Raw genomic sequence first — 17,978 nt, 5'->3', positions numbered from 1 at the left:
AGTGAGCGGAGTCCTAGCCTCTAAAGCTAAGAGCTGGAAAATGCTCTCCCCCCAGCCTGAGCACGGGGCCGTGCCGGCTGCAGGTGCTGCACAAATGCACTGATAAGCCCGGAACCGCGGCGTCAGGGCAGGAGGCAGGACCGAGAACGTCCCGCCAAGCACGTCCACACTGTGTTCCGTGGGGCCCAAGAGTCCAGGAGGGACCTCGGGGACCTCTGTGGGGGAAGCAAGAGGGTCAGTGAGGACAGGTGGGAATGCAGGGTCCTACCCCACACTCGTCCCTCGACGCTTACCGGCTGCCTGCTCCACAGAGTGGGGGTCCGGGGAAGTCTTAGTTTGGAAGAAAGTGCTTTCATAGATATTCATATAAAAGAAGTAGGTAATTAACCCTGTTCTAGAATCCTTGTTCTACAAGTGGAGAAATTGAGTTCCCGTGAGGAAAAGGAGGTAAAACCTAGAGCGACCAGGAGCCAGAGGCAAGACTCGAACCTGGGCAGGGCTGTTCACATCGGCACGCAGAGCCCAGTTCCACTCAAGGACAGGCCTCCGCGGGCGCCAGGCACCCAGCCGCGAACGGGGCCCCGCATGCCGCGGCTTTGTCTGCTCTCCACACGGGGACAGGAGAGGAAGGCTCCGTGGACGAGGCCCTGCCGCAGCCAAGCCGCTGCCCCCCCGTGCCCTGTCTGCCCCCACGACAGGGAGGCCCCGTGGCAGGAGAGTCGGGCTGCCGCGGGGAGCGCGGGAGGCCCGCAAAGCCTTAATGTGACCTGTCTTAGCTCATTAACAGGAGATGGATAATATCTGACAAATGATGGGAGACAAACTGCTAGGCAGTATGCAAATATGCCTGCAGCAGAAACGGAAAATCACTATACAGTAAAAAGCTTTTACGGCTGCAAGAAAATTCAGAGGTAATTTGTCTCTGCATCTCCTCAAATTCCAATCTCGCTGCGAGCTGTGGCGGAATGCTACATCCGTTCTCATTCCGATTAGATCGTTTTAAGGGGCTCCCGTGTAGACGTCAGCTTCGAGGGGCCGGGAGGAGCATTTTCGAAGCCAGGGTTGGGCTCAGCCGCAGGCTCCCAGGGCTCCGTCTCTCTGTCCGCAGACTGTCACTTAGACAAGAGCCCAGATTAGACACCAGGACTGTCACCACCAAATGCTTGCCCATCTGGGCCATCGATGGTCACTGCAGCAGGCCCAGCGGACCGTGCGTCACCAGACCGTGAGCACAGGCTGCCCTGGCCGAGGAGAGGGCCGGCCAGGATGGAAACGGACTTTGTACCTGGGGAAACTTCCAGGCAGGAGACAGAGCTGCCTGTGGGAGGAGATCCCGCGGGACACCCAGACTCAGCCTGACCCAGAAACAGACGAGGAGACGGAAGCTCTGCTCCAGCCCAGGCAGGGAGAGAAGGCCGGGAACCCGCCGAGGGCACACGTGTGGCACTTGAACTGCAAGGTGGGGTGCGGGGGACCTCCAGAGAGGAAGGCCCTGGAGAGAGGAAGGGGCCGCAGGACCACACAAGGGACCCTGCCCTGCTACTCCAGGACGCTCGGCCAATGCCGGCGGCAAGACGTGACCTTCATTCGGTTCCGGCGTCGTGTTTCTCCACTGAAGGACAATACAGGAAAAAAGTCTCCGAAGGAAAATTGCTGTTTTCAAAACACACTTGTGGATGCTGCCACTCACCGCGTGGATTTGAGGCTGGAGGACCTCAGGGGTGGAGGGTGCGCGAACGGGGAGAGGCCAGTCCACACGGTCACAGACAAGCGCTTGACTGGCAGCAGGAGGGGCCTCCCTGGAGTTCGGGGAACAGCTCCATCTACACGATGAAGGAAGAAACCTGGAAATTCAGTCCCATAACTAACTTGTTCGAGGGCTTGTTTCTGTTTTAGTATTCGATTATTTTGCTTAATCGTGTTAAGAAATTGGTTTAACTGACAGCTTTGTGGAATTGACTGACAATTCTGAGATCTGGTGGGCACAGCCCTGGTGGGGTATCTAGAGCAGTATGTGATCTGTGAGACCAACCTCATGATTCCTGCATCTCCTACAGACCAAGACTAGGGTCACAGTGACTGAGGGCTCTGGTCCCCAGGCAGAAGGCGGGCCCATAAGCATTAGCTCAGATTGAACCAGGACACAGAATGCCTGTCATAAATCCTAGGTCCTCTCCAGAGGGGCCCAAAGGTCCAAGTTTGTTCTTAAAAGGGAAGAGGCAGCCAGGTTACACCTGGGTCTGGCCAGAAGCATCTCTTGATCCTAATGCACAGCTCAAGGGTCCCTTCCTCCAAGAAGCTTCCCCAGCCCGGGCATGGTCGGGCCACCAGTGGGGGCTTCACCCCACGCCCTGGGGTGTGTCCAGTGCCTGTCATCATGACCTCAGGGGACTGCCTGGGGAAAGGGCTAGTTCTGGCAGTGGTAGCCTCTGCTACACCCCAGGCATGGTGTCAGCCGGGTCACATACTGGATCCTAATGGCACCCCCACTGCAGTCCTGAGATCTGGGGTCATCTGCCGTATGGAAACACAGAAAATGCATTTGCCTCCTTCCCGGGAGTTGCAACCTCAGACAATACGTTCCTTCTGGGGGGCTGCAATGGTGGGCATTTGGGTGCTGGCTAAGTGCCTGGTGCCCGAGCGGGATGTGAAGATTGGTGGAATACATGTTTACAGATTAATTCTAGCCATGGTCAGGGCAGTGACAAAGAAGCTACCTGCAGGCTCCTCACGCCTCCTTCTGGAACAGTGGGGCCCCAGCTCTCCCCTGCCCTGGCCTCTCCCTGCTCACCGCCTGGCTCTGGGGCTGCCTCGGCGGGGGGAGCACAAATCCTTCTCCCAGGATCCCTGACGACCACCACAAGATCCAGCCTCCCGTTGTGTGTTCCTGCCATCTTGCAGGGACCCCCTGGGGGATCCATCTGGGGCAACGCAGCCAGCTGGGGGTGTGGGGTTGGCGACTGCAGAAACCCGCACCTGTCTGAGCAGCAGCTTCACCCTTCTCCCATCCCTGCGGTTGTCCTCTGGCTCCCCAGCCCGAGTCCTTGCCCATCCCTTCATCTTCTCCTCTGTGTGACTCGGGTCCAATCAAGTTGCTTCTCTTCCAGAAAGCCTCCCCCAACACGTATCCCTGCCCCCCACACACTCGGCGGTTCTAGCACTTCTCAGCTATTTGGATCGTCAGACGGCAAGGAACCTCAAGCACCCTGTTTGTGTTTCCTCTCTCCTCTGTGCTTGGCCATCTCCTCAGCCGGACTGAAGGCAGGGGCTGGCCCCCGCCCCTTGCCCTCATGACGTCTGCCACCAGAGCAGGTGTCCAGTGACACTGTGATAGGAAGGCAGGTAGCACAGAAATGGAAGCAGGCAGGCCCCATCCCTCAGTCTGTGTGGTCCTGGATGCGTTATTTCATCTCTCCAAACCCCATCTGTTAACTAAAAATACCTACTTAATAGGTCATTGGAATTATTAATACTAAACAAAATTCATACCAAGTACTTAGCACACAGGGTGCAGTTTACAGTTAGCACTCGAAATACAATACCCGTCATCACGCATATAATCCCCTATGTATCACCATGATAATCGGTTCTCGGAAATTGATGGATAATACCTCTTTACCAAGCATGGTTGGCAAAAGGATGTTCTGGTTAATTAATCATCTTGGTTAAAAGAAATTTACTAGAGTTGCCCAAACCAGAATTACCAATTTTTCAAGGAATGAAATAACATACACAACTTAATAACTGATGGGTCTAAAGGCATTTAAGACTCTCCAAAGGCCTTTCATCATCACGAAGAATCCTGACCATGCATTGTGCCGGGAAAATTCATAAATGCCACTTAACAGCGCTTCCCCACTGCCAGGAGGGTGTTTCATTCACCCCTCACCGTGTGAATCACAGACTTGCACACACGTGAACACTCACAAGCATGTACGTCCGGCCAGCCCCCTTCCACGGGGCTCTTCCTCCTCCAACCCACACAACAGAAACAGACGGCCTCATCCCATCTCCCCCTCTTGGTGTGCCAGAGCCTTCAGACCTGGAAACCATGCCCGTGTCGCTCAGGGAGAGGATGACACAGACAAGTAGCTGTGAGGCCGTGCAGAGAGGCCCCGCCTAACAGCAACTTCCGTGATTCCCAGGCAGCACCTCACGTCTCTGACGGGCCTTGGGAAGCCGCGGGCAGGGAAAGGTGCCCTTGCACCTGCATCATCACCAGGCCCCAAACACAGAGCTGTGCCTCTCGGCAGGAGCTAAGCATCCAAGCTCCTTCCAAGGCTTAGGCGAGTGACCCTCTGCGACAAGGAGGCGTGCGCCAGAGGACCAAATTAGCACCTGGCCCAGCAACAGATCTGGGCGACTTCCTGGCTCCCCTCTTCCCTGCTCCTGCTCTCCTGCTCCCTAACCCAGTGCTGCGGCAGGTTCGTTTAAATGATGGGGACGGTTTTGTGTCCCCGTTCCCGCAGGGTCCTGCCCGAGACAGGTGCCCAGCTCCATGCCCGCTGGATGCCCCCCTCACTGCTGTCTGGCTGATTACAGAAGAGGTTTGCTCACGTGTCCAGGAGGCTACGGCTGATGAGGCCCACCGAATCCCCCGGAGCCGGAGAGCAGCTGCTGGCATTTCAAAAGGTCAATCAATCACTCCATTTCACGGAACGTAATCATCTCCCAGGACCTAAATGCAACAGTAAAACCAAATAGCGCCAAACAATTGGGGAGAATGAATGATGTACAGGCAGGAGGATGGCTGCAGTCGGCTTGGAAACATGCCCGCAACCCGGTTCGGGCAGAGGGCCCTGGAACCCAGAGCTCTGGGTTGGAATCCTGCCTCTGAGAAAGCCCCTTCCTCTCCCTGGGCCACAAGGAGGAGCGAGTTGGCTCTGGGCTGCCGTGCTCGGAGGACTGGACACACGTTTCTCCGGGGGAGGAAGCGCAGGAAGCTTGCAAAGTTTGTAAAGCTCCACAGGTGACCCTGCCGTGGGGGCAGCCGGGCTCGAGCAGCTCCCCAGAGGCTGATGCCCTCCAGCTGGGTTGCAAAATCAGCCCGTCTCACTCCCACCTGGGAGCCCCGTCTACACGGCCCTTCCCTAACTAATCCCGGCCGTCAGCTGCGGTTTGAGGCCCGGGCCCACTGGGGACACTTGCCTGCATTTCAGGGTCGTTCCGTCTCTTCTCCCAGGAGGCATGTTTAGTTGTATCAGCTGAAGAATGACGAGGTGCATACATCGGGAAGGAGAGCTTTACTTCTCATTAGGGGTTGCAGCCTGCAGGGTGGCTGTCCGGACAGGCCGGGAGGCACAGCCTCTGGCCGGAAGCCGGAAAGAGGCACTTCGAGGGACGGTACAAGAACAGGAGTCTGTGCTGAGCAGGGTGGCCGAGTATACGCATTAACAAGCTGCAGGAGGAGTCGTGAATATTCATGAAAGGAGCACCCTGCACTCGCACACTTGGGCTTCGCGCCACCTCCTGAGCCCCTGGTTCGGAAACGGCGGCATGGGCGTGATCGGAGAGCGGGTTCGGCCCTCTGATGTCGGAAAGGGAAGCACAGGACACGAGAGCCCTTTCCGCACACCCTCTGTCGACCGCGGACTCTGCGGCCCATGGTCTCTTATCAGGAAACTGCGAAACGGAGGGAGGAGCAACATCGAGTGAGGGGTTGAATGGGGGGGGGGGGGGGCAAGTCCTTCCGAAGGGCTGGTTCCCGTGACCCTCAGGTCAGCGGGGAGCGGGTGTGGCCAGGTGTTTCTGACCCTCCGTCTCCCAACATCAGCTTCACCTGTGGTTATTCGCTCCTTTTAAAATGTGAGAGCTGACCGGTCCATTTGGCCCAAATGTGGGCAAGGCCAGGGGGTCACCTGTGATGCGGAGATGTCACCGTGGTGGGGTCTCCCTGGGAGGGAGCTGGGAGAGGACCAGAGCTGGCCCTAATTTCCAGGGGAAAGGAGAGCTGGTGAGGGTTCTCTCTTCCGGTAGGAACCCATTCCGTGCGAACAAGGTTGTACTCACCACTGTCTTCAGCCCAGGCAGTCTCTGGCGCGTAGTAGGCACTCAATAAATATCACCTGTCATTGTTGATTATAATATCGACCCCTCACAAACTTCCCAGAGCACTGAAAGGGGATTCAACTTACAAATAATTCTATATAGAGAATTTCAGACGCACGGCCGGGGTCAAAGTGGAGCACGGCCGTTACAAACAGGCAGGAGGGCAATCTCTCCGGATCACAGACCTCCCGTGTCAAACCCATTTCGATCACTTAGTGAGTAATTGAGAAAACGGGAGGAAATGGAGGGTTTTTGCGGTGATTGGACCACACGTTCTCCAATCGAGAGCCCATCTAGTCACCGCAGTCAGCTCCAGCCGTGAGACGCCAGCTGGTGGTTCTGCCCGGCGAGCCACGTTCTCTCCCTTCTGTGCAAACTCCACGTTTGACTTCCACGTGAGATGTGAGCTCTGCGAGGACTGGCTTCACTGTGCTAAAAACGCTGGCTCCTTCGGCATGTTTTTCCTGCCTTGGCAGCAGCAAGAGCACTTTCAGAGATGTTTATTTTCCCTAATGCAATACAGCAAGGCAGCCGTCAGCTGCTCCTGGCACGCACAACAGTGGCTTGGGCTGCTCTGGGCATTTTGGAGTAGACTGAAGCCCCCGTGTCCACCTTCCTGGGACAGTGACTTGTCCTGATCATTCCATCACTTTGTTCTTTTCCTCCCTCACTGCCCAGATGCCTGGAGAACTGGTGGCTCTGTCTCAAGCCACCTGAAGGGCCGGAGACTCCACTGTAAATCGGTTCCAGACACAGCATAAGGCTCATCCGTAACATGCACGCCCCCGCCATCTCTAAAGGAGCTACCCAAGAGGATCCATATCACTTTTATGTAGGCCACCGATTTGATTTGTATTGGCTTGGAGATGAAGGGGCTTTGACACGTCTCTGTAAATTCGTGGAAGCCTCATATGCTGTCCCTGGGCACACCGGGCAGGAGGACCAGAGAGGCGCTGAGTTTAGGGAACAGCCCTTGCAGAGCCTCGGGTGTCTCTTTCCCTGTTCTGCGATCCTGGAGGACCTGTATTGAGCAGACCTCAGCCAGAACGGAGGCTGGCGTGGAGGGGTCCAGGGAGGATCCCCAGGAGCTGGGGCCGGCCCACCGCACAGGAAGATGGTGCCGCTCTCTCAGACATCAGCCCCCATGAGGCCCATTCCTTGGAAAAAGAAAAGTGGACGCTCCAACGTGCTCACCATGATGACGAGTGGTTGCATCTGACTCAGTCATCCCTTCCTGGGGCTTTGCAATCTGAACACAGGTCCTTGCCCTCCACTGGGCTCAGCCTAAGACCCCTCTTCATGAAGCCTGGACTCGCTCAGGCTGACCAAGGTCCTGTTTGCCTGGACAGTCCTGTTTGCACCTGCTGTGCACTGAGTTTATTACTAGTGCCCCGTCCTTCATGTGCCCCAGCTTGGACGGTCAGTGGGATGGGCCCCCTCTCTCTTTCTTACCCTCGACCCTCGGCTGGCTGCTCCCATCAGACGCTCACTGCTTCGGGGGCACAAATGCACCTTCCTGGGATTCGGCAGGCACCCAGGGGACGGAGGCCACAGCTCCTCCTTTCTTCTCCACGGTTACTCCACAGCCCCTGGGCCCTTGGAGCCACTTAAAGAGCATGACCTGGGCCCAGGCACCGGCTGTGCAACCTGGCTGTTGTATAAACTTGGTAAAATCACAAGCAAATAGGCAAAAAAATAAAATAAAATAACCCTTGAGGATGCTTTCAGCATCTGCAGGTTGGAAGACAGCTGAGTGGCTCAGGACAGTCTCAGAGTGTGGGAAAAGAGTAACCAAATCTTCACACCACCTCCCCTTGGTCCCAAGACTTAAAAACTGTTAGGAAAAAGAAAAACTTGTAGGACAAATTAACAAATACACGAACAAATGAGCAATTGAACAGCAGAAACCTTCGTCTCTCTGCTCTCAGAGCCTCTCTGTCTCCTGAGCTTTGCAGCCCCTCCGGACTGGGGTTGGCACGTACACCTGGCGGTTTTCTCAGAGAGTTTAGGTACCAAAGAGCAGCACAACCTCCCTTGGGTCCTAGTGCTGGAGAAACGGAGGCCAAGTTCCCGGGGAGCGCTGTCCCGGGAGGGGGGAAGGTGGTACTTTGCATGGGATTCGGCTTGAAGACCGTCCCGTTCTCCCGGTCGGACACCTGATCCCAAAGTCTTCGGGCAGATCGGGCAGCGCTTAAGTGATCACGTGGCACAGAGACTGGAAACCCAGCCTCCACCTAAACAGGTAGAGAACAGCCCGACTCAGCAGGCTGCGACAGGTAAGCGAAGGCGCTGGGGGGAGCGGGGAAAGCCGGGGTGCGGGTAGTCCCGGAAACGGCCAGGGACGGTGGGCGAGGGCCCTGCCAGCCCGGCAGACTGGCCAGCTGGCACCAGGCCTCTCCCCTGGGGGAGGACAGTCGCATGGGCCGGTGGCGGCTCCTGCAGGGAAGGGCCACCATTCGTCCCGTGTCTGGCAGCACACAGAGCTCAGAACTCCAGAAAGGAGGGACTGAGTCTTTGTTGGCTCTGCCAGCGCCTACCAGTAGCAGACACAGCTGGGCACTGGGTGACAGGGAAGAAAACACTGTCATGAGAACTCCTGATCTGATCTGGTTTTCTGGGTCATGGACTCTTCGGGAAAACTCATAAAAACCATGACCCTGCCCCATCCCAAATGCTCCTGTGCGATGCAGACCCCTCGCTGCGTGCGTTCCATCTCGGGGCTTTGCAAACCCGCAGGGCCCACCCCTGGGCGCTAGGGGAAGAGCTCCTGAGCTGCGGGGAGAAACGGCGGAGGGAGGGGACGGCTGACACGTGCTGGGCTCAGAGCTTTGGGTCTTCTCACAACCGCACGCTGAGACCGACGCTGGCTTCATTTTATGCACGGGAAAACTGGGGCCAGCTCAGAGAGGTGACATGACGCACCCATGATCACACAGCTACGATATACCCTCCCCAGTGCTTTCGACTGGGCCTCCCGAGAAAACTAACGGCTGCGCTGCGGGAGGCTGTGTCGTAGCTCAGGGGACGAGCGTCCCCGTCCAGAGCAGGCGGTCACGACACCCCGAGGGCAGCTCAGAGCTGGGGCCCCCATCGCCACTCACGATTTATGCAGACGTTTCCCGTTAGCTCTGATGGGTGTGGGAGCATAAATCTCGGGGCGCAGCTCCAGACAGGCTCTTTGATCTAAATGCCACTAAAATCGATGGCATCATCCCACTATTGATACGGCAGCTGCGGCGCCTCACAAACAGGCCTGCGAGGTCGGAAAGGAAACCAGAGCGGGCCCCGCCTGCCCCAGCCTGTGTGCGTGGCGCTCCCCTGCAGGGGAGGGCACCCCTCGAGGGGCATCTAGCCCAGTGGCCAAGAACATGACTCCAGAGCCAGGTCGCCAGGTGCGAATCCTGCCCCCGCTGTCACACTACCGCAGCGCCCTGAGGCTCAGTCTTAACATCTGTAAAATGGAGATTAAATGAGTTAACTCAGGTAACTCCTGAGAAGGTGCCTGGCTCTGAGGTGAAACTTCACTTTGAGAAACACAAAAGGCCTCTGAAGGCCCTTTCAGAGGGAACAGCCGCCCCGCTTGGCTGCAAACACACGCCTAGCCCAGAGGCCATCAGGCTGGTCTGGGATTTGTCCCAGGGACCTTGCAGGCAGATTCCAACAGTGAAGCCCAGTTGGCCTAAGGGCCAGGGTTCCTGCTGGGGCCACAGGGAAGCCGGCACTCAGCTGTGCGTGGGACAGTCGGGTGGGAGGACGGAGGCCGCCAGCTCAGCCCCTGCAGGAGATACACGGGCCACAGCCAGGTGTGGTTCTCAGGTGACCCCTGCTTTCCCTCCCCTGCTGCAAGACAGACCAGTGTGTAAGAGCCCAGTGCTGAGACCCACCGGGAGGCCAGGATTCCACTCTGCTCTTGACGTCAGAACTGAACCAATATTTCAGTCAATATTTGACAAAGAAATACACAAGGAGACGCTGATTATCCAAGACTAACAGGTACTGGAGACAGAGGCCTCAGTGAATGCACACAAAACAGGGACAAAATCCACAGTAAAGAGTAAAGATTTTATCAAGACTATTGAAGATTAAAAATTATACAGATACATTTGTTTTTAGCGTATCTTTTAAAATCCATCTGATAATTGCAACTCTGCTAATTATTAGGATGAATAAAGAATAAATTATGAGTTGCCATAATCATTCCAACATTTGCCTTGGGCAAACCCATAAGAAACCAAAGCAAAGTGCATGACCTTACGGGAAGGAAGTAGCTCAGGACCTGGCTCCTTTGCCAGGCCACCCCTCACTGCAAGACCCAGAGCCGACTGGTGCCGTTTGCACAGCAGAAAGCAGGCGCACAATGGTGACACAGGGAACCTGAGCTCGAAAGAGACACAACAGAAGCCCACAGGACTCCCAGGGAGGTAGGACAGAGGCACCGAATGGAGGAACCACGAACCGCCTACGGCCAGACCACCCTCAACGCGCCTGGTCTCGTCTGACCTCGGAAGCTAAGCAGGGTCGGGCCTGGTTAGTACTTGGATGGCAGAAACCATGAGCTCAAGCTACCTACCAGACAGCTTCTGGGAGATCCTGGCATCTTCCCAGGACACCCCTGTTTGGGCCAGTCCAATCCCCAACCAGGGAGCTTTCACCGGGCTATATAAACCAAGTACTGGGTCCTGGATGGGAGCAGATGGGGAGAGCCAATCTCCCGGCCTGAGCAAGATCTGAAAACTTCAGAGAAGAAAAACAACCAGACCAGGAGAGATGGGATCGCACGTGTTCTTCCCGCACTGAGTCAGGGAACAGTGAAGCCACTTCAGTCCTTCCTGCACTATTGCGGTGAACAATGCGTGTCCACAATGCGTGTTCTCCAATAAGCCAGCCCCCAGGGGTGCCCGGACACTGGCCCCTGCCTCTTACCAGCTAGAACCCTGGAGACACAGAGTCGCTGCTGGAGTTTTCCCATGGCAATGAGGCACTCCCCAGCAGGGGCGACCTCAGTTAGTCATTTTACACACAGGAGAGCAGAGATACATGCCTGGTCAGTGGTGTAGCCTCCGATTCTAACCCGTGCCTGCCTTATCCCACTCTTAACCCTGAAGCCCAGCAACCTCACTGGGGAGCAGAGAGCTCTGCATATTTGGTACCTGGAACAGTGTTGGGCACAGCGTAGGTGCCTAAAAAATACCTGATGCCTCTAGTCAGGCTGTGTCTATACTTCACAACAACCTGGAGAACTGAAAAATCTTGGCAGATAATTTAAGGTTCATAAAACATCTGCCAAGCTGTGCTGTGTAAGTCTTGACGGTGGGCTCTGGACGGTGGGAACTGAGTCAGATCCTTGCTTTCCGGTCCCAGGGCACCACGAGCCCCCTGCTTTGCATTTCAGTGTGGCTGTGTGATTCGCTGAGTCACGCCCGTCTCCCCCCTGGGGCGTGTGTTGCCGCGGCATCTTCTCCATGGCCGGCACACAGTAGGCAACAGGGGACAGTCTTTGAATGAGACACTAATGACCAGCCGGGAGGCTGGTGTGGCTGGAGCACGGCCGAGCAGGCAGACGGCTCCAGAAATGAGACTCCTACGTGGCCCGGGTCCCCCAGGAACTCATGCCCTTAAGAGTCCTCGTCTGTTCAGGATCTCTGTCTGGGGTCAGGGCAGGACGGCCGCCTGGTTCAGAGCCTCAAAATATTCTTCGGTCATTTTTTAAATATGAAAATTTTGTCCTGAATCAAAGAAAATGCTCCGAAAAATTGTTTTGCCTTTAAAACTAGCAAAGATTCCTCAAATTATGAAAGCAAACAAATTAGGGTAGAGGATCTCCAAATAATTGCACAAACTCCAATTTCCTATGTTTTAACACAAACATCAAAATAATAAACTCAGGCATACACAGGAAGAAAAAAACCCAGCCCGATGCTGTTTGCGTTCTTTAGAAGCTGAAACCTAAATGACTAAATTGGCAGTTTATTAACAGGAAAATTATGCTAAGTAGCTTCGTGTTGATGTCAAGAGTTTTATGCAGCGAGTTATGGCGGGTACCCTGAGTGCTTCATTTGCATTTTCTCATTTAGAGAGAACAATGGCTCCAAATGAGTGCGCCGTGTTCACATCACAAACCCAAGAACATTTGCTCAGACAGAAAGGACTGTCTTGATACCGCAGTGATTAAGCCTTTTGTTCGTTATGCTCCAGCACAGACTTGGGGGGAAGAGGGCAGATTAACTTCACGTAGGCTGGAAATGAAGGGACCTGGGGCCAGAGCTCTTAAACTTCTCAAAGGACTAGCAGCCATGGCCCATAAACTCTTGTTTTCCAGGACTCACCGGGTTGTTTCTGCTCAATGGGAACTGGGAGTCGTGTGACAGGTAAATAAATACCCGCCCCACATCGCATCGTGGAAGGCCTTGCGAAAATCCCAAACATTCGGGGAGAATGGGAAGGAGACTCGTGGGCAGCCCACAGCTGCCATCCCTGGGCCGCTTTGCAATCCCAGCCCAGCTCCACGGAGGGGACCCTTCCCTGGCTTGTGCGCTCAACGTTTATGCGAAACACAACCGTACTGAGCATCCACACGGTGTTTAGGCCTCGCCGGGCGCAGGAGAAGCAAGCACCATGCCAGCTCTGTAAGGGCTTATGGACTGAGGAAAGAATTCTTAGACGTGCAGCTCTGCTGGAACTCACGTGACTATACATAAGCCACCGCTGGTTTGAGTGTAGTTAAGCACCCAAACGTACGTGCAGTGACTCAGGCCATGCACCATGCATGGATTGCTGGAAGAAGTAACACTTAACTGAGTGTCTAAGGATGGATCAGAATTTCAGATCATCCAGTTAAAAAAAAAAAGAGGGAGGCAAACCAGATGGAAGGAGCCGCACAAGCAGAAGTATAAAAGCGCAGTGAGCTTAGCATCTGACGCGGACCATCAGGAAGAGCTGTGCTCATTCACGCGGGCTCGTTTTTCCAAAAATCTTCGGACCATCAGCAGAGATGTGCCTCAGACTATAAACTTGACTCATGCTAGACTTAATGGGGCAGAAATAATGCTATGTGTTCACCAACTCTCATTTCACATCTCTCCTTTTCTGGGAATGTGGAAAACCGTGTCTCCAGCTCCCCTGTGCTCAGGCAGGACCCTGGAGCTGGTTCTGCGTGAAAGATAAACTTTCGTCATTGAATCACACCGAGGTCTGGAGGGTGTTTGTCACTGTGGCGTAACTTATTTTACCTTGACTAATTGATGCGTTGGGTAAACTATATTCGTTACTTGAATCTTGACTTTATGTATTCATACAATTATCCAAAAAGACACTTAAGAGCCCACTGCGTGCCAGGCACCGCACCAGGCACTGGGAACACGGGAGCGAGCACGGCAGTTTCTTCCCTTCCGAGGCTCGGAGTAAATGGAAATCATCCCCAAACGTTAACTTTCATGAGTCACAGAATCAAATTCCGTTTTTTCAAAAAGGGAAACTTTAGACAGAACACGCTTAAATGACTGAATTGGAATAATATCGTCCAACCCAGGATTTCATCTCATGGTCCCTTTTTGTGGCTTAGTGGTGTTCCATTATGTGGCTTTGAATAGTTGTCTGTGTTCATGAACCCCCAGAGTTCCTTTGCAACCCCGTGGGCAGACAGGATCGGCTGGAGGGTGCTGCCCGAGAGACCCGAGAGTCCGGCTCAGACAGACTCTGAGTTTTAGGAACTAGGTAGGTCACTCGCCAAAAATCCAACTGATCGGAGTCAATTTTCCGACTCCCAAGCTATCTTTCTTTCTACTTCACCTTTTTTATTAACTTCGAAGTAAACTCATGAATATCCACATCCAGCCTTCATTATGGGAGAACTGGCCTCACACGTTATTCACAAAGGTGCTAATTTAATTCTAATGACCCTAGAATTCGAGATAGGTGTACAACAGCCCTATGACTTCAGCAACTAAAAACATCTGTTAGATCAGAAACCTAGTAACTATAAAGGAATAATATTGTCACCCGCTTACATTAGGAAAAAGAAAATTCTTATTTTTTATCAAGGAGAAAATTAAATAATAATAAAGTTCTCAGGAATTCACTAAATATAATTTATGATTCAAGTCCTTTTTGTGGCAACCTATAAATGTAAACCATAAATACATATATAACTAAATTAATATGCTATTAATCTGAGGTGGCCTCTGCTTGACAAGCATATATTTCATTTGCAAATAATAGGGCTGACAAAAAAAGGAATCCATTTACTTGAATGGAAAAAGCTCAAATGGCCTCTCCTCGTCATGTCTTAACACACAGTTAAAGGATTCCAAGTGGTGAACAATTTTAGCAAGAATGAAGAAGTTCTATAATTAGCGAACGTGTATCACAAGAAATCAGGTTAACTTTTTCTGCTTCATCCTTGGAAACACTGTCTTTTTATTTTACCGCATAGGCAACTCAGAGAAAAAGAGTGATCATCTTCACTGCAAGATATTTCTTCAAGGTACATTTGGGCATGTACTGGTCCCATATTTCTTAGATCATCTTTATGCTATTCTCTTATTTTGTCTCTTCATTCCCTAGAATGTTCCATGCCTAGTCAATTTTGATGAGCTTCTGTGTATACTCTCCCACTGCTCCTGCTGGCACCTCTGTACGTTGTTTACTTGGATAACACGTTAATGTAAGTTTTTGATGCTTTTAGGTCTGACACATTTGCAGATAGGCCTGCCCCCAGAATGCGGCACCCATCCTTTTTTGGCATCTGCACAGATGCCATCATCCATTGAACAGAAAAGTGGGCCTTCCCAGACGGGCACACTTCACGCCGCCACCAGCACCCACCCCTTGCAGGGCATCAGCCGGAACTCGGCCCGGGCTTTTCCTCCTTGAGGTTTTAATTTGCATTTTCCTAGTAGCTAACCATGTTGAACACGTGCCTATCAGCCGCTCACGTTTTGTGTGTGTGAAGTAACTGTTCAAATCATTTGCCCATTTTTTTTACCCTCCCTCCACAACAATTTGTTGTTGATGTCACAATTTACATCTTTTTACATTGTGTATTCCTTAACAACCTAGTGTAGCTTTAGTTATTTTTGACTGTTTTGAGTTTTTACTTTCATACTGGAGATATGTATTATTTATATATCACCATTACAGTACTGGAGTTTTCTGGATTGGACTATTTATTTACCTCTACTAGTGAGTTTTGTGCTTTCGTATGTATTCATGATGGTAATTACTATCTTTTCATTTCCATGCAAAGAACTCCCTTAAGTATTTCCTGTAGGGCAGCTCTAGTGGTGATAAATTCTTTCTGCTTTTCCTGGCCTGGGAAAGATTTTATTTCTCCTTCATTTCTGAAGGACAGCTTTGTTGGATATAGTATTCTTGACTAGCAATTTTCGTTTGTTTTTTTTTCTTTCAGATGTCATCCCATTCTGTCCTGGCCTGCACGGTTTCTGCTGAGAAATTCACTGAAAGTCTAATGTAGATATTCTTATATGTGTCTCGATGGTTTTCTCTTGCTGACTTTAAAATTCTTTTTTTTTTTTTAAGGGGATACAAGTGTTTTTATTACATGGATATCTTGTATAATGTTTAAGTCAGGGCTTCTGGGGTGCCCATCACCAGAATATGTTCATTGTACCCAACAGGTAAGTTTCTATCCCACACTCACCCTCCTGCCCTCCCCCTCCTTCGTTTCTGATGTCCTTTCTATCACTTTGTGCCCGTGTGTACCCATCTATTAACTCCCACTTACTAGTGAGAACGTATGATGTTTGATTTTCCATTCCTGAGATGCTTTGCTTAGGATAATGGTCTCCAGTTCCCTCCACATTGCTGCAAATGACATTATTTCATTCCTTTTTATAGCTGAGTGGTACTCCATAGTATATATATACCACATTTTCTTTATCCACTCGTGAATAAAAGGCCACTTAGGCTGATTCCACATCTTTGCAATTGTGAATTGTGCTGCAATAAACATTCTAGTACAAGAGTCTTTTTGATAAAATGACTTCACTTCCTTTAGGTAGATACCCAGCGGTGGGATTGCTGGACCAAATGGTAGGTCTACATTTATTTCTTAGAGGACTCTCCATGCTGTTTTCCATAGAGGTTGCACTAATTTGCAGTCCCACCAACAGTGTATAAGCATTCTTTTCTCTCTGCATCCTCACTGCCATCCATTGTTTTTTGACTTTTTAATAACGGCCACTCTGATAGGGATAAGGTGGTATCTCATTGTAAAAATACTGTAGTACCTGGGCCTTGAGGCACAGGCTCATTTTCAAGGCAGAAGTAAATGTAGTTCTTCCACTAAGCCAAGTTCTGTTGCTCTGAGGCCCAGCCCAGCAGCTCAGGCCCACGGGGCTGGGGTGTAGCTGTGCTTCTGACCCCAGGGGTCAAGATGTAGCACTGGTGAGGCTCTGTGGAAGAGGGGGTGCCCCCGGAGGCTCAGGCCCTAAGCAGCAGCACCCAACTGCAATTTAGGATCTGGAACCAACAGGGCACAGTGGCAGCTTGGGCTTAGGGGAGGACGTACCACATGGTGGTGACTCTGGACCCTTGGGGGATGGGACGCAGCAGTAGCCTAGGCTCTATGAGGCCAGCAGAGGACCCAGGGATGGCAGGACATCATCATAGTGTAGGGTCTGAGAAGAGGAGAGCAGCAGAGCAATGACTCCACTCCAGAGAGGTGGGTGCCTCGGCAGCTCAGACTGCGGAGGGCAGGTGGCCAGTCCAGTTCCAGGTAGCAGGGCATGTGGCTTTAGGCCTGTAGGGCAGGTGGGCACAGCCAAGGTTCTGACTCCCTGGGACACAAGGTGATGCATCTGTTCATCACCAGAAGGTGTGGCTACTTGGGTCAGTGAAGCCTTCAGGTCCCTGGGGGGCGAGGCACCACGTCGCTGCGGCACTGGGGGATGCAGCTCCTCCAGAGGTACATGAGGGTGGGCACCACTGCAGCTCAGCTGTCAGGGCGCGCCAGCAACTGGGGTGGGGTGGGGAGGGATGGAGCAGCGCCAGGGTAGCTCGGCCCTAGGGGTGGGTGTAGCAGCAGCTCAGCATGGGGGTGGCACACTGCAGTGGCAGCAAAGCCTCAGGGATGGAGGGCTATTAACATAACGGCTACTCGCTCCAGAGCAGGACACTCTGGCGGTGGCTCTGGCTCAGTAGCACTCCAAGATGGCGCCACACAGGAGCAGCATAGGCTGCGACGTGGGTGGGGAGGGCACGGCGTTGGCTCCCTCTCTGGGAGCGGCTCAGCATGTGGACTCTGGGGAGCTCTCGGCTGGAGGACTGCGACACTGCAGGTGGCCCCAGTGGTGGTGGGAGCTGCTGGGGTCCTTGTGCTCACCCTTTCCCTGCAGGAAGGAAGCCCTCTTGGTTCCAAGCTTGAGACTGGCCAGGGAGACGGTGGGCGGAGGAAAGGTGTTCCCTTCGCTTCCCTGGGCAGCCGTCCTGGGTTTCTGTGCTTTAAAGGACTCTCGCTCCTCGCTGCTGTTCTCCAGAGCTCTCCTTTAGTGGTTATGGTTGAAATATGGTTGTTCGCTCACTATTTTGTGGGTTTTAGAGGGCGGGGGGAGGAGTGCTGGGAGCTTCTAGTCAGTCATCTTGGTGACATCACCCTTTTGCCCATTTTCAAAATGGGGTTGTTTGTCTTCATATTTTCAGTTTGGGTATTTTTCTACATTCTTTATCAGAAATATGCATTGAAAATATATTCTCTCAATCTGTGGCTTGTTCATTTTATTAAAGTGTCTTTAAAAGAGCAGAAGATTTTAGTTTTGATGAAGTCAAGTTTATCAGTTTTATCATTTCTGGTTCATACTTTTTGGGTCCTGGGAATCTTTGCCAAGATCATGAAGATTTTCTCCTATTTTTTTTTTTTTCTGGAGGTTATAGTTTTAGCATCTACACTCAGGCTCATAATCCACTTTGAGCTC

At 52.6% G+C, this 17,978-nt stretch overlaps 1 pseudogene; it reads right to left on the bottom strand.

Moving 5' to 3' along the window:
- Window positions 1–14,370: 14,370 nt before the first annotated feature.
- LOC105816014 lies at window positions 14,371–14,809 on the bottom strand (annotated as a pseudogene).
- Window positions 14,810–17,978: the final 3,169 nt, after the last annotated feature.

This window comes from Propithecus coquereli, unplaced genomic scaffold (genome assembly GCF_000956105.1).
Source record: "Propithecus coquereli isolate 6110/MARCELLA unplaced genomic scaffold, Pcoq_1.0 Scaffold353, whole genome shotgun sequence".
Classification (NCBI taxonomy): Eukaryota; Metazoa; Chordata; class Mammalia; order Primates; family Indriidae; genus Propithecus; species Propithecus coquereli.
Note: the sequence above shows the minus strand (reverse complement) of the source record. Positions and strands in the feature narration are given on the sequence as shown.